This window comes from Eubalaena glacialis, chromosome 11, assembly GCF_028564815.1.
Source record: "Eubalaena glacialis isolate mEubGla1 chromosome 11, mEubGla1.1.hap2.+ XY, whole genome shotgun sequence".
NCBI classification, from domain to species: Eukaryota; Metazoa; Chordata; class Mammalia; order Artiodactyla; family Balaenidae; genus Eubalaena; species Eubalaena glacialis.
This window is the reverse complement of record NC_083726.1, coordinates 45,968,199-45,980,718: the sequence shown is the minus strand read 5'-3', so window position 1 is coordinate 45,980,718 and position 12,520 is coordinate 45,968,199.

The following is a 12,520-nucleotide window of genomic DNA, read 5'->3' as shown; positions in this document are numbered from 1 at the left end:
ATGAATTGTATTATCTGAGTATTTACTTGCAGCTACATAACTCAGATTCTATTTCCTCATACATTTTCATGACTCTGCTTTAAGGCTCACACTCAATCTCTAAAAAGAAAAGCTACATTACACAGCTAAAACTTGTACATGCGGAGTCAGGTTCATAAGAATTAAAGAGCTTCGTCACATTGGTAATACACAACATAAAGTAGGAAAAAAACGTGTGGGGCATAATGGTCTAAGTTGTCATTCCTTATTAAATTTTGTTCATATTTTTCCCTTGCTGAAGGTAACATTAGGCGTAGTACAAGTCATATTTATTAGCCAGCACACACCAAAAAACACTAAGGACTCATAGGCTATTGTCTATAGTATCCAGAAAAATTAGAGAGTATAATCAGCTATTCTTCAGGTAATGCTATACTAAGAGATTAGGCACCCAAGAGGATAGTTTGGATTCTACAAAATGTATAAGGACCTATAGAAGAATGTTGAAAAGAACAAAGGTTCTGAGGACAATTACAGTGGCTTCTGTTGCCAAGGAGATTCTAGGAATAATTGTTATTGTAACATCTTTTCAACGGGAGGAATAATGTCATGTGTTTGGGGTCTCAGAGGCTGAGGAAGAGGTAACTTGCTCCTGATTACCAGGAAGGTACTATGGGGATTTCAGATGAAAAAAGACTAGCAGAGGTTCTGATTCTTTTTAGGTGATGGGAATCTCAACAAAGATCTTGCAAGCATGGCTTTCATTTGCACTCTCGTGGGGGTAAAGGAAGTAGATGATGGCTGAATGGACTTCATGATTCTCAGATAAGAATTGCTCTTACAGCTTACTTTTTTGTGTATTAAATTATTATAAATAAAATTATTTATTTTGAGAATGCAGTAGAGTTGAAAAATATTTTTGACTTATCTGCTTCCACCTCTTCACATTTATCCTCTGACTGTCTGAATCCTTCCAATCCCCTTCTCTTCTACTTTCCCATCGACAGTAGGATACTCTTGACCTATGTCTCTTCCCTTTTCCCTTCTTAGTCTAATGGGTGTGAGAGCAAATCTACTTCTCTGCCAGGGAGGATGTTGTAATTTTATCAAGAGCCTTATGAGAAAATTTCTTAACCCAAAGAAATGACAAGTTTGGTGATGGGAAAGGAGGGCTTTGAGCAGTGTCATGCAAGTGAGTGATTTTGTTGTTGTTGACAAGTGAGGCCTTGAGATGTCTCTCAAATTATACCCCACTGAAGCAGTTGCTGCATCTCAATCAGCTTGGCATTGCTTCTACAATGTCTCCTGGTGAATTTATCCCAGAGATGTACAACAGAAGTCTTTGGGCTTCAGAGAATGTTAGGTCATAATGATGACCTAGAACTTAGTATATACTATGATGTAATTTAAAACCTAATAAAAATAACTCTAAAAGGCCTATTCAAGACTAAACAGAAAACATATAGGATATTTTAAACATATGAAGTGATTCAGTGGCATGAATTAGACCAGTCACAGGTTTTTCCCAAAACTAAAATAATATCAAATAATGTGAAATATGACCTGTGCTGCCTTAACTTTATAAAGTGACTTTACATCTAACAGAGCAGTTTGATTTAGGGACTGGAGTTTGGCAGAACGGCTTTTTAAAGCACTGGGATAAACTGTTGGGTGAACAGTAGTTCACATGCAATATTCAGAAGACCTTGCTGCTTCTTGAATGGTAACTTATTCTGTTCCCCTGGCCTCTATGTTTTTGGCATGTTAAAATGTGTTAATTATCACTTATTTTCACTTTCTTGAGACTTGACAATAATACCTAAATTCTAGGGAAGAACCAAATTTACGGTACACTTATTTATACAGGCATAAGGTTTCTGTTAATATGGTTCATCATTTTGACTTCAATCTAAAATTATTCTTACTTTGAAAAACTAGTTAAGTATCATCTCATCCCTCTCATCCTTATAACAGAGTTACATGTATAAAAGCCATGTTATATCTTTAGGAAATTTGAATGCTTAAGAGTTAGTAGGTTCTGCTACTGGTGTTAAAACAGGACCCAGGAAATTAACTATATTGTTAAAATGCATCAGTGATTAAAGTAAACATCTAAGTGATAGTATTTATAGATCCTGCTGATGAGTTTAAGAGTGTTTGAGATATTCATGTTTAACCTGTGTTATTAACTAAAGTTTACTAGATATGTCTCATAGAATCATTCTTTTCAATCACTGTGACCTATAACAAGGCTTCATTATGTGTCAATTAAAATAGCTTCATTCTTCATATCACAATTATTTTCAAGTATATTCCACTTTAAGAAAACTAATATAGAGTAAGAGGTAACCCAACTCAGGCACTGGATACAGGGCGGCCACGTGTGTGCAAAGTCCAAGGCTGGGCCTGAGCCCTCAGCCTCTGCACTACCCGTGGGTCAGCTGCACAAAGGTAGCCGTGCCGAGCAGCTGTGTGGCTGACAGGGTCTTGGCGCTCCAGCCTGGTGTCAGGCCTGAGCCTCTGAGGTGGGACAGCCGAGTCCAGGACATTGGACCACCCGACCCCACGTAATATCAATCGGCAAGAGCTCTCCCAGAGATCTCCGTCTCAACACTAAGACCCAGCTCCACTCAACAGCCAGCAAACTCCAGTGCTGGATGCCCCACGCAAAACAGTTAGCAAGACAGGAGCACAACCCCACCTATTAGCAGAGAGGCTGCCTAAAATCATACCAAGTTCACAGAAACCCCAACACACACCACTGGACGCAGCCCTGCCCACCAGAAAGACAAGATACAGCCTCACCCACTAGAACACAGGCACCAGTCCCCTCCACCAGGAAGCCTACACAACCCACTGAACCAACCTTACCCACTGGGGGCAGACACCAAAAACAATGGGAACTATGAACCTGCAGCCTGCAAAAAGGAGACCCCAAACACAGTAAGTTAAGCAAAATGAGAAGACAGAGAAATATGCAGGAGATGAAGGAGCAAGGTTAAAACCCACCAGAACAAACAAATGAAGAGGAAATAGGCAGTCTACCTGAAAAAGAATTCAGAGTAATGATAGTAAAGATGATCCAAAATCTTGGAAATAGAATGGAGAAAATACAAGAAACGTTTAACAAGGACCTAGAAGAACTAAAGAGCAAACAAACAATGATGAACAACACAATAAATGAAATTAAAAATTCTCTAGAAAGAATCAATAGCAGAATACCTGAGGCAGAAGACTGGATAAGTCACCTGGAAGATAAAATAGTGGAACTAACTACCGCAGAGCAGAATAAAGAAAAAAGAATGAAAAGAATTGAGGACAGTCTCAGAGACCTCTGGGAAAACAATAAACACACCAACATTCGAATTATAAGGGTCCCAGGAGAAGAGAAAAGGAAAGGGACCGAGAAAATATTTGAAGAGATTAGAGTTGAAAACTTCCCTAATATGGGAAAGGAAATAGTCAAGTCCAGGAAGTGCAGAGAGTCCAATACAGAATAAATCCAAGGAGAAACACGCCAAGACACATAGTAATCACACTATCAAAAATTAAATACAAAAAAAAATATTAAAAGCAGAAAGGGAAAAGCAACAAAAAACATATGAGGGAATCCCCATAAGTTTAACAGCTGATCTTTCAGCAGAAATTCTGCAAGCCAGAAGGGAGTGGCAGGACATATTTAAAGTGATGAAGGGGAAAAACCTACAGCAAGATTGCTCTATCCTGCAAGGATCTCATTCAGATTCGACAGAGAAATTAAAACCTTTACAGACAAGCAAAAGCTAAGAGAACTCAGCACTACCAAACCAGCTTTACAACAAAGGCTAAAGGAACTTCTCTAGGCAGGAAACACAAGAGAAGGAAAAGACCTACAAAAACAAACCTAAAACAATTAAGAAAATGGTAATAGGAACATACATATCGATAATTACCTTAAATGTAAATGGATTAAATGCTCCAACCAAAAGACATAGACTGGCTTAATGGATACAAAAACAATACCTCTATATATGCTGTCTACAAGAGACCAACTTCAGACCTAGAGACACATACAGACTGAAAGTGAGGGGATGGAGAAAGATATTCCATGCAAATGGAAATCAAAAGAAAGCTGGAGTAGCAATTCTCATATCAGACAAAATAGACTTTAAAGTAAAGACTATTAAAAGAGACAAAGAAGGACACTACATACTGATCAAGGGATCAATCGAAGAAGAAGATATAACAATTGTAAAATATTTATGCACCCAACATAGGAGCACCTCAGTGCATATGGCAAATGCTAACATCCATAAAAGGGGAAATCAACAATAACACAGTAATAGTAGGGGATTTTAATACCCCACTTTAACCAATGGACAGATCAACCAAAATGAAAATAAATAAAGAAACAGAAGCTTTAAATGACACATAAACAAGATGGACTTAATTGAAATTTCTAGGACATTCCATCCCAAAACAACAGAATACAATTTCTTCTTAAGTGTTCATGGAACATTCTCCAGGATAGATCATATCTTGGGTCACAAATCAACCTTTGGAAAATTTAAGAAAATTGAAATCGTATCAAGTATCTTTTCCAACCACAACGCTATGAGACTAGATATCAACTACAGGAAAAAATCTCTATAAAATACAAACACATGGAGGCTAAACAGTACATACTAAATAACCAAGAGATCACTGAAGACATCAAAGAGGAAATCAAAAAATACTTAGAAAAAATGACAATAAAAACACAACGACCAAAACCTATGTGATGCAGCAAAAGAAGTTCTAAGAGGGAAGTTTATAGCAATACAATCCTACCTCAAGAAAAAAGAAACATCTCAAATAAACAACCTAACCTTACACCTAAAGCAATTAGAGAAAGAAACCAAAAAAACCCCCAAAGTTAGCAGAAGTAAAGAAATGATAAAAATCAGATCAGAAATAAATGAAAAAGAAATGAAGGAAACGCTAGCAGAGATCAATAAAACTAGAAGCTGGTTCTTTGAGAAGATAAACAAAATTGCTAAACCATTAGCCAGACTCATCAAGAAAAAAAGGGAGAAGACTCAAATCAATAGAATTAGAAATGAAAAAGGAGAAGTAACAACTGACACTGCAGAAATACAAAGGATCATGAGAGATTACTACAAGCAACTCTATACCAATAAAATGGACAACCTGGAAGAAATGGACAAATTCTGAGAAATGCACAACCTTCCGAGACTGAACCAGGAAGAAATAGAAAATATAAACAGACCAATCACAAGTAATGAAATTGAAACTGTGATTAAAAATCTTCCAACAAACAAAAGCCCAGGACAAGATGGCTTCAAAGGCAAATTCTATCAAACATTTAGAGAAGAGTTAACACCTATCCTTCTCAAACTCTTCCAAAATATAGCAGAGGGAGGAACACTCCCAAACTCATTCTACGAGGCCACCATCACCCTGATACCAAAACCAGACAAAGATGTCACAAAAAAAGAAAACTACAGACCAGTATCACTGATGAACATAGATGCAAAAATCCTCAACAAAATACTAGCAAACAGAATCCAACAGCACATTAAAAGGATCATACACCATGATCAAGTGGGGTTTATCCCAGGAATGCAAGGATTCTTCAATATATGCAAATCAATCAATGTGATACACCATATTAACAAACTAAATGATAAAAACTATATGATCATCTCAATAGATGCAGAAAAAGCTTTTGACAAAATTTAACACCTATGTATGATAAAAACCCTCCAGAAAGTAGGCATAGAGGGAAATTACCTCAACATAATAAAGGCCATATATGACAAACCCACAGCCAACATTGTCCTCAATGGTGAAAAACTGAAACCATTTCCTCTAAAAACAGGAACAAGACAAGGATGCCCACTCTCACCACTATTATTCAACATAGTTTTGGAAGTTTTAGCCACAGCAATCAGAGAAGAAACAGAAATAAAAGGAATCCAAATCGGAAAAGAAGTAAAGCTGTCACTGTTTGCATATGACATGATACTATACATAAAGAATCCTAAAGATGCTACCAGAAAACTACTAGAGCTAATCAATGAATTTGGTAAAGTAGCAGGATACAAAATTAATGCACAGAAATCTCTTGCATTCCTATACATTAATGATGAAAAATCTGAAAGAGAAATTAAGGAAACATTCCCATTTACCACGGCAACAAAAAGAATAAAATACTAGGAATAAACCTAGAATAAACCTACCTAAGGAGACAAAAGACCTGTATGCAGAAAACTATAAGACACTGATGAAAGAAATTAAAGATGATACAAACAGATGGAGAGATATACCATGTACTTGGATTGGAAGAATCAACGTTGTGAAAATGACAATACTACCCAAAGCAATCTGCAGATTCAATGCAATCCCTATCAAACTACCAATGGCATTTTTCACAGAACTAGAACAAAAAATTTCACAATTTGTATGGAAACACAAAAGACCCCGAATAGCCAAAGCAATCTTGAGAAAGAAAAACGGAGCTGGAGGAATCAGGCTTCCTGACTTCAGACTATACTACAAAACTACAGTAATCAAGAGAGTATGGTACTGGCACAAAAACAGAAATATAGATCAACGGAACAGGATAGAAAGCCCAGAGATAAACCCACGCACCTATGGTCACCTTATCTTTGATAAAGGAGGCAAGAATATACAATGGAGAAAAGACAGCCTCTTCAATAACTGGTGCTGGGAAAACTGGACAGCTACATGTAAAAGAATGAAATTAGAACACTCCTTCACACCATACACAAAAATAAACTGAAAGTGGATTAAAGACCTACATGTAAGGCCAGACACTATAAAACTCTTAGAGGATAAAATAGGAAGAACATTCTTTGACATAAATCACAGCAAGACCCTTTTTGACCCACCTCCTATAGAAATGGAAATAAAAACAAAAATAAACAAATGGGACCTAATGAAACTTCAAAGCTTTTGCACAGCAAAGGAAACCATAAACAACATGAAAAGACAACCCTCAGAATGGGAGAAAATATTTGCAAACAAAGCAACTGCCAAAGGATTAATCTCCAAAATATACAAGCAGCTCATGCAGCTCAATATCAAAAAGACAAACAACTCAATCCAAAAATGGGCAGAAAATCTAAATAGACATTTCTCCAAAGAAGATATACAGATTGCCAACAAACACATGAAAGGTTGCTCAATATCACTAACCATTAGAGAAATGCAAATCAAAACTACTATGAGGTATCACCTCACACCAGTCAGAATGGCCATCATCAAAAAACCTACAAACAATAAATGCTGGAGAGGGTGTGGAGAAAAGGGAACCCTCTTGCACTCTTGGTGGGAATGTAAATTGGTACAGCCACTATGGAGAGCAGTATGGAGGTTCTTTAAAAAACTAAATATAGAACTACCATTTGACCCAGTAATCCCACTACTGGGCATATACCCTGAGAAAATCATAATTCAAAAAGAGACACGTACCACAATGTTCATTGAAGCACTATTTACAATAGCAAGGACATGCAAGCAACCTAAGTGTCCATCTACAGATGGACAAATGGATAAAGAAGATGTGGCACATATATACAATGGAATATTACTCAGCCATAAAAAGAAACAAAATTGAGTTATTTGTAGTGAGGTGGATGGACCTAGAGACTGTCATACAGAGTGAAGTACGTCAGAAAGAGAAAAACAAATACCATATGCTAACACATATATATGGAATCTAAAAAAAAAAAAAAAAAATGGTTCTGATGAACCTAGGGGCAGGACAGGAATAAAGACACAGACATAGAGAATGGACTTGAGGACACGGGGAAGCAGAAGGGTAAGTTGGGACGAAGTGAAAGAGTAGCATTGACGTATATACACTGCCAAATGTAAAATAGATAGCTAGTGGGAAGCTGCTGCATCGCATGGGGTGATTAGCTCGGTGCTTTGTGACCACCTAGAGGGGTGAGATAGGGAGGGTGGGAGCCAGATGCAAAAGGGAGGGGATATGGGGATATATGTATACATATAGCTGATTCACTTTGTTATACAGCAGAAACTAACACAACATTGTAAAGCAATTAGACTGCAATAAAGATGTTAAAAAAAAAAAGCTAATATAAACATATACATTTCAGGATAGTTGTTCACATTTCAAAAAGCTGTTTCATAAAAAGATCCATGATCACATTCTTTGAAATAACATTCTCTCTCAGCACATCTAAGTGCTGGTTTACACATCATCAACTACTTGACAGAGAGGAAAAGGTTGGGAACAGAAGAGAGAAATTTCAAACTAATGTAATGGAGTCACTGATAATTGAATATAAAAACAAATCTCACCTGAAATTTATAAAGTAAGTCAATGAGGAAATATGTTTTTATTATCTGGACAATTTTAAAACCACATCTATGGTATAAAGTGAAATACTTATTAAAATAATTAAATGGAGGCAGGTTTTGAAAATTTCCTTTGGTATCCTTAAGTCAGCACAAAAAGTGACTATAATTTTTTCGTTGTATAATTGTCAGCAGCATTAAATTCAGAGGTGTGTGTTGTTATAGATGCCTATGGCAACTTAATACTTCTACAATCACAGGGCTGGGAAACACAGATCGATAGCACACAGTGGCTGTAATCAACATGCAGATTAATGAACAGGGCCATATCCATCGGGGAACGCTAGAACAAAGACCAGTTGAGCATTTTAATTGCTAAGTTGCTGCTAAGTCTCAATTCCCCATCAGTCTCCATCCATTATGACCATTGATGCAGAGCAGACATTAAGAGGAAAACAGTAACATAATGATTCATAAGTGCTAGGGTGCAAGTGAATGGTTAGCTCTGGGAAAATCATGGCTGTGATTATTTCATGGCTCAACCTACCTAAAAGATCTGGCACATTATTTCTAATTTTCATCGTTCCCTGGACCTGACCGGCCTGTATTTAATAAGTTGGTTTTAATGGAACTAATAGCACAGCAAAAGGTTAGTTGAACAATCTTTTCCCTAGTTATCTCAACTTAGAAAAATCCTTAACTTAGAAAAATCACAGTCAGAGAAATTAAAAATGAAAAAGACTCATGAAATCATCTGAAATATTATCAACTTGTGAGGGCAAAATTTTCCCACAGTGTGATCATGTATCATTTGTGGAGTTACAGCTAGATGCATTCAGTGGCTACTGCCTTTATTTTCATTAACATTGACAGCTCTGTTCACATCTTGGGGTTTTAAATAAATCTCACAGAAGTTGACCGACATGCAATCCGTGAAATGTTTCTCCATCTGGGAGGAAATTTCCCATCACTACTTTGGAGGGCATAAAAATGATTATGTGGTAGGTACAGCACTGTACTGGAGAATTTACATGGGCTTCTCTAATCCTTTCAACAACTTTTTGACCTTTTTGACATAAATAACATTATCATTTCTTTTATAAGTGAAACAACTGAAGTTTGGTGACTTTCCCAAGTCACACTGCCCAGGAGCAGTGAAGCTAGGTTACAAACAGGTCCTTTTGACTCTATAAAATTTTGCCATTTCCTCTGTAATCTTTTTTTTTTAATTAATTTTAATTGGAGTATAGTTGCTTTGCAATGTTGTGTTAGTTTCTACTGTACAGCAAGAAGAATCAGCTATACATATACATATATCCCCTCTTTTTTGGATTTCCTTCCCATTTAGGTCACCACAGTGCATTAAGTAGAGTTCCCTGTGCTATATAGTATGTTCTCATTAGCTACCTATTTTATACATAGTTCAATAGTGTATCTATGTCAATCCCAATCTCCCAATTCCTCCCACTCCCGCTTTCCCCCTTGGCGTCCATACATTTGTTCTCTATGTCTGTGTCTCTATTTCTGCTTTGCAAATAAGATCATCTATACCATTTTTCTAGATTCCACATATATGCGTTAATATACGATATTTGTTTTCTCTTTCTGACTTACTTCGCTCTGTATGACACTCTCTAGGTCCATCCACGTCTCTACAAATGACCCAATTTCGTTCCTTTTTATAGCTGATCCTTTACAATCTTGCTAAATCCTAGACACTAAGTCTGGGCTGACTTCTCCTGAGCATTCTTATTAATCAATGAATATAGAAACCTTTAGTATTCTTACAGAATATACACATACCGAGTATCAACCTACTGTCTTTCAGGTGATGTTAGATGCAGGAACCTTTCACTCCCACGAAGCCCTGTCTTCAGCCTTGTTTTAGTTTACATCCCCTGAATATCTGTTTCTTTACTGGATGGACTTTCCAACAAGTCACTGCAGCTGCATGGCCTCAGTCGAATGGACTCTGCTTAGGAAGTTAGAGCATGTCATTAAGTCAGGATTCAGGCAAATTATATCTTAATTTATATGAGTTTTCCCTTTTACAAAATCCTTCCTATAATTAAAAAAAAAATTTGACTGTTACCACAGCCTTGTCAAGTGGCTAGTATAGGTATTAATTAATTGACTAATTAATTTTATTGAGATTTAATTTGCAAATTTTGAAGCTGAAAATCACAATACTGAAATAAATGTCCAAGGTTTCAAACAAAATTCTTCTGGCTCCTGGTATGGTGCTCTTTGCCCACTTTTCACAAGTCAGTTTGGAACCTATCACTAAATGGTCTGCAGAAAAGAAATGATACCACAAACATCCATTCTTGCTTTATCCTGCACTGATGCTCTCTCTGCTTCTTTTATTCCTCCAGGACATTGGTATGGAATTTTAACTTTCTTCTAAAGCTTTTTTACCAGGAACCCCCTATATTAGAGTCAGGATATTTTCACTACCCTGATGCTGATATTCAAGTCAGATCTGGCAATGGTGCAGGGATCAAGTAGAGAAATCAGTAGTCAATAGACTTAAACTTCAGCTCAGGTTCTGTTAAATAGTTGCCTTAGGAATCTGGGCTAGTGCCTTAAACTTTCTTGGTATCATATTCCTCACTTATATAATGAGAGCATTTTTGAAGTTTGTGTGATCTGACTCTTGCAAATTCGACTTAATTATGGAACCATACATAAATTCTTATTTTCACAAATCATCATTTCTTCCAGCTATCTCTTCTTGCTACATTTAAAAATTGATGCCTCTGTATTTATACTAATTTGAGATTAACAACACCTCAAGGGGCTACTTGCATCGCTGTCCTATATAATATCCCTTTATGTATCTCTTTCTTCTAAGCTGGGTCGTTGGCCACCTAAAATGGATCATAGTATTGGCATATACTCTACTCTCATCTTCAGCCTGAGAGTCATGGAACTATGAACACCATCTCAAATATCTTCAACCAATGAACTCTGGTTTTTAGATTATTTTCCAGCCTAGATGTATGTTTTTTCTCATACTCCAGTTTTTTACCTCAGGGTCTCTGTCCTTTGCTGATGTGTGCTACACCTTTCAATTAAGAAACATCTGTGAATTTAATTAATGTGCTGTTGACTCCCACCCTTTTCCAGGTCATTAATGAGGAGGTTAAATCGGAACAGACTAGGCTTTATCTAGAGTTCCAGGGGGACCTTTTGGAAAAACTTCCTCTATAGCATTTCCATCCATTTGCATTGCTTTAAAGAATTCATGCTGTATGGTACTGAGTATATTTTGGAAATACAGCATTTTAGATGCTATAGAACTATTTTGGTAAGATCACATGTTTTTAGTCATGTTGTATTTTTTTGGTATCTCTCCTCTGAGAGGGATAGTAATCTATGGTTCAGTGGAATATGTATTTTAGAAGAAATCAAGAGTTAGCATGTGAAGTGGGTACAATATGCAGCCAGTGGTATCACTCCCAACATTCTACAAAAATACCAATTCTGTGGAATGTAGAATAGTATGAGAAATCCACTATGGACATGTGGCAGGCAGGAAGGAACTCTGGTTATAAGCACACCTAGTCAGCAGTGAACCATTAAAATGTATGCTATTAGAATTATTCTGTTGGCTGCACAGGTATTTTATAAGATAATAATTTATGTTTATGGTACTTATGTTTATGTTTAATAACACATACACATACACACATATAAATGCTGATCAAAACTGACAATGGGGAGAGCAAGCAGCCAATATATCAACTATCTTCTTAGATCACGAGAGCAAAAAAAGTACTGCAAAAAGATAAGACTGTAAGTGCAGGTTCATAAATCTTTCCCTTTCTAAAACACAACTGAAGATTTTAAAGCCAGGGGAAATTCCTTAACCTCAAAATTAGAGAATTTTTGTTTTATTTCACTTATAGCGTTTGGACAACAGTACTGTTTGGACAACACTACAGTTTGCAACAAAATGAAGGTAGAATCTAGGCAATGTCATGGACCCTTCCACAAACACCACAACCTGTATGGAAAACATGTAAAACACACTTTTCAAAAAAGTGCTTTCCTGTTTGAGCAAATGCAGGATTAAGTGACTGTGGGGCATAGGTACAGGCAAGAGAAAGGAGGGAAGAGTCTGAACCAAAACTGCTTTCCCGAGGGCATACGAACAGCATGCTGACAGTTCAGTGGAGGCGCTTCAAGAGGCTGCATGGAACCAGAGCTT